At 46.4% G+C, this 5,000-nt stretch overlaps 1 protein-coding gene across 2 annotated transcripts in view; it reads left to right on the top strand.

Moving 5' to 3' along the window:
* The window catches only part of gse1b (Gse1 coiled-coil protein b), a 205,124-nt gene that overhangs the window by 133,834 nt on the left and 66,290 nt on the right, over positions 1 to 5,000 (top strand). The gene's annotated exons all lie outside the window — the stretch shown is intronic.

The raw sequence follows: 5,000 nt of genomic DNA, 5'->3' as shown, positions 1-5,000 counted from the left end.
CACACACACACACACACACACACACCACTGCAATGTACACTGTGTGACACAAGGGCAAGGGGGAGGAGAGAGAGAGAGGGAACAGTGGGTCATTCAAGTACAGGATTCAACTACAGGATTCAACTACAGGATTCAACTACAGGATTCAACTACAGCATTCAACTACAGCATTCAACTACAGCATTCAACTACAGGATTCAACTACAGGATTCAACTACAGGATTCAACTACAGCATTCAACTACAGGATTCAACTACAGGATTCAACTACAGGATTCAACTACAGCATTCAACTACAGGATTCAACTACAGCATTCAACTACAGGATTCAACTACAGGATTCAACTACAGGATTCAACTACAGCATTCAACTACAGCATTCAACTACAGGATTCAACTACAGGATTCAACTACAGCATTCAACTACAGGATTCAACTACAGGATTCAACTACAGGATTCAACTACAGGATTCAACTACAGCATTCAACTACAGCATTCAACTACAGGATTCAACTACAGGATTCAACTACAGGATTCAACTACAGCATTCAACTACAGGATTCAACTACAGGATTCAACTACAGGATTCAACTACAGGATTCAACTACAGCATTCAACTACAGCATTCAACTACAGGATTCAACTACAGCATTCAACTACAGCATTCAACTACAGGATTCAACTACAGCATTCAACTACAGGATTCAACTACAGGATTCAACTACAGCATTCAACTACAGGATTCAACTACAGGATTCAATACATGGAAAACATATTATGACCATTCCTCTGTTATATAGAGAGAACTACAGTAGGTGTTACTGGTATTAACATGTTCATCCTCATCTCTCAGTGTGCCAGGTTTGAGACGAAGGGTGGAGATTGGAGCAAGGCTCTCATACCTCCCTCCCTCCCCCTCTCTGTCTCTCTCTTATTTCTTCATTAGCGTGCTGCTAGCTGCGGCCCACGCCGTGGAGCGAGGCCTTGTCTCCTGTGGCTGATAGATTGTAATGAATTTAACAGCAGTCAGATCCTTCAAAAGCCTCTCGTAAGCTTAAGCCCCTTTATTAAATTAAGCTAACGACGCCTAAGGCCAGGACCACTGACGAGAGGGATGGAGGGAGGGATGGAGATGGTGGAAGAGATGGGAGGAGAGGGAGCGGGAGGGAAGAGATGGAGGGAGAGGAGACAGGTGGGAGGAGATGGCTAGAGAGGGAGGGAGGGTGGGCTAAAAAACAGGGTAGAGAAAGGTGAGGGAGGGAGGGAGGGGCGCGGGTGAGGAGGGGAAGGGAATACCCGGTGGGCTCCCATACTTGTAGTGCACCTGCGGCTGCCTGGTTGAGAGGGAATAGTAATGAGGCCCTAGCAAAGCCTCACTGTGGGGATAAACTCAATGCAAATGTGTGTTTTGAAAAGTATCTGCGCTAAAAACCATCCAGTAAAACATGAATGTTTAACCACACTGCTGAATGCAGGCTTTTCAAAGCTGTGTTTAGACTCTCCCAGCTTCTATGTAAATGACTTTGTGTGCTTGAAGCCTTTGACATTGTGATGTTTATGGCTGTAGTGAGATGACAGGGTGGGTTTACTTTCTTTCTGTTTGTATGTGCATGTGTGTGCCTTTGTGTGCCCGTGCCTGCGTGTGTGTGTGCGAGAGTGCATGCTTGCGTACGTGAGCGCGTGTCTGTTTATCTGTGTGTGTGTGCGTATGCATGTGTGTGTGTGTGTGTGTGTGTGTGCACGTATGCATGTCTGTGTTTGCGCGAGAGTGCATGCTTGCGTACGTGTGCGCATGTGTGTGTGCGCATGTGTGCGCGTGTGTGTGTGTGTGTGTGTGTGTGTGTGTGTGTGTGTGTTGTGTGTGTGTGTGTGTGTTGTGTGTGTGTGTGTTGTGTGTGTGTGTGTGTGTGTGGAGCTGTCCTGGGGGCAGTATGCGTGCAGACAGCAGGCAGATGAGAAGTTGGTTCCCAGAACTGCATCATTAGTTAGGATCGTGTAGCCTCCTCTACCTGCTCTCTCTCTCTCTCTCTCCCTCTCTCTCTCTCCCCCTATCTCTCTCTCTCTCTCTCTCTCCCTCTCTCTCTCTCTCTCTCTTTTCTCTCCCGGGTCACACAGAGGTGAGAGCTAAGCTTTCAGATAGATGAGTTCCCAGACACACAGACTTTCTCTACTCTCCACACTCTAACACTCACTCCAGGTTGTAGTCAGGGCGTCTTGGACGTTCACTTCCTCCTCTCATCCCTCTATCCCCCCTCTAACTAAACTCAAATCCCTGGATGAGGTCAGGCTGCCTGAGGAGAGGTTGTGTGTGTGTGTGTGTGTGTGTGTGTGTGTGTGTGTGTGTGTGTGTGTGTGTGTGTGTGTGTGTGTGTGTGTGTGTGTGTGTGTGTGTGTGTGTGTGTGTGTGTGTGTGTGTGTGTGTGTGAGATATGGTAGTCAGGCCAAACATAAGAAATGCAGAGCAGTTGAAGACCCATCAGAGCATCTGATAAGAGGCTCACTGTAGAGGTTATCTACAGTTTACCATCCTGATAGGAACTAAACCTGTCCTCCTCACCATCCCCCATCTTCCTTTCTCCGTTCCTCTCTCTCTCTCTCCCTCCACATTTCTCTCAATTCAATTCAAAGGGTCTGTATTGGCCTGGGAAACATATGTTAACATTGACTTAGCAAGTGAAATAAACAATCACAAATTAACAGTTAACATTGAACACTCAAAAGTTACAAAAGAGGTTTGAAATGTTAAATGATTAACTATGTACAAAAACAAACACAAAGAGTGTATTGGTCTGGACCTGTACAGGCTGTTGGTCTGTACACTCAACTAAATAAAATATGAACTAGCCTATAAATGAAGATAAAATAGCTCACAGACCAATTCAACTCATCACACAACTAGCTGGCTCCACTAGGGCCCGCTCACCAAGCTGGTGTGTGCTGTGTGCTGTGTGACTGTGTGCTGTGTGACTGTGTGCTGTGTGAGTGTGTGCTGAGTGTGTGCTGTGTGAGTGTGTACTGAGTGTGTGTGTGCTGAGTGTGTGCTGTGTGAGTGTGTGCTGAGTGTGTGCTGTGTGAGTGTGTGCTGAGTGTGTGTGTGCTGAGTGGGTGCTGTGTGAGTGTGTGCTGAGTGTGTGCTGAGTGTGTGCTGTGTGAGTGTGTGCTGAGTGTGTGCTGTGTGAGTTTGTGCTGAGTGTGTGCTGAGTGTGTGCTGAGTGTGTGCTGAGTGTGTGCTGAGTGTGTGCTGAGTGTGTGCTGTGTGAGTTTGTGCTGAGTGTGTGCTGTGTGAGTGTGTGCTGAGTGTGTGCTGTATGAGTTTGTGCTGAGTGTGTGCTGAGTGTGTGCTGTGTGTGTGCTGAGTGTGTGCTGAGTTTGTGCTGAGTGTGTGCTATGTGTGTGCTGTGTGAGTGTGTGCTGAGTGTGTGCTGTGTGTGTGCTGTGTGAGTGTGTGCTGAGTGTGTGCTGTATGAGTTTGTGCTGAGTGTGTGCTGAGTGTGTGCTGTGTGTGTGCTGAGTGTGTGCTGAGTTTGTGCTGAGTGTGTGCTATGTGTGTGCTGTGTGAGTGTGTGCTGAGTGTGTGCTGTGTGTGTGCTGTGTGAGTGTGTGCTGTGTGTGTGTGTGCTGAGTGTGTGTGTGCTGTGTGAGTGTGTGCTGTGTGAGTGTGTGCTGAGTGTGTGTGTGCTGAGTGTGTGCTGTGTGAGTGTGTGCTGGGTGTGTGCTGTGTGAGTGTGTGCTGTGTGAGTGTGTGCTGTGTGAGTGTGTGCTGAGTGTGTGCTGTGTGAGTTTGTGCTGAGTGTGTGCTGTGTGAGTGTGTGCTGTGTGAGTGTGTGCTGTGTGAGTGTGTGCTGTGTGAGTGTGTGCTGTGTGAGTGTGTGCTGTGTGAGTTTGTGCTGAGTTTGTGCTGTGTGAGTGTGTGCTGAGTGTGTGCTGAGTGTGTGCTGAGTGTGTGCTGTGTGAGTGTGTGCTGAGTGTGTGCTGTGTGAGTTTGTGCTGAGTGTGTGCTGAGTGTGTGCTGAGTGTGTGCTGAGTGAGTGTGTGCTGAGTGTGTGCTGAGTGTGTGCTGTGTGAGTGTGTGCTGAGTGTGTGCTGAGTGTGTGCTGAGTGTGTGCTGAGTGTGTGCTGTGTGAGTGTGTGCTGAGTGTGTGCTGAGTGTGTGCTGTGTGAGTGTGTGCTGAGTGTGTGCTGTGTGCTGTTAGAGTGTGTGCTGTGTGAGTGTGTGCTGTGTGAGTGTGTGCTGAGTGTGTGCTGTGTGAGTGTGTGTGAGTGTGTGCTGAGTGTGTGCTGAGTGTGTGCTGTGTGAGTGTGTGCTGTGTGAGTGTGTGCTGAGTGTGTGCTGTGTGAGTGTGTGCTGTTAGAGTGTGTGCTGTGTGTCTCGCTCTCTCTTTCTCTCTTTCTTTTTCTCTCTCTCTTTTTCTCAATTCAATGAAATTTAAAGGGCTTTATTGGCATGGGAAACATATGTTTACATTGCCAAAGCAAGTGGAATAGATAATAAACAAACGTGAAATAAACAATCAAAAATGAACAGTAAACATTACACTCACAAACGTTTTAAAGGAATAGAGACATTTCAAACATCATATTATGTCTATATACAGTGTTGTAACGATGTGCAAATAGTTAAAGTACAAAAGGGATAATAAATAAACATAAATATGGGTTGTATTCATAATGGTGTTTGTTCTTCACTGGTTGACCTTTTCTGTCTCTCTCTCTGTCATCCCCACTCCTCCCTTCAGTAATCTATTTGAATATGAATGATATCTAGCTTAGTGCCACTAGTCAGCTACTCTTATTGTTTTGTTTACAACACAGTTAATGGTCGTTTTTTTGTTATATTTTTATTTGTTTGCTTTTTTTCTATTAATTTTTTGTTTTAAAAACAGCTTTTGAAGCTACGAAGAGGATATACTCAATGTGCAGGGACAAAATGTGTGAGCAAAGCCCTGACTTGGCAGGCAACACTTGGAAGTCTATGAGTTTTTACAATCAGAGTCCCATTC

The sequence above is a fragment of the Salmo trutta genome, chromosome 29, assembly GCF_901001165.1.
Source record: "Salmo trutta chromosome 29, fSalTru1.1, whole genome shotgun sequence".
In the NCBI taxonomy this organism is placed as follows: Eukaryota; Metazoa; Chordata; class Actinopteri; order Salmoniformes; family Salmonidae; genus Salmo; species Salmo trutta.
This window is presented reverse-complemented; position numbering and strand designations above follow the sequence as displayed.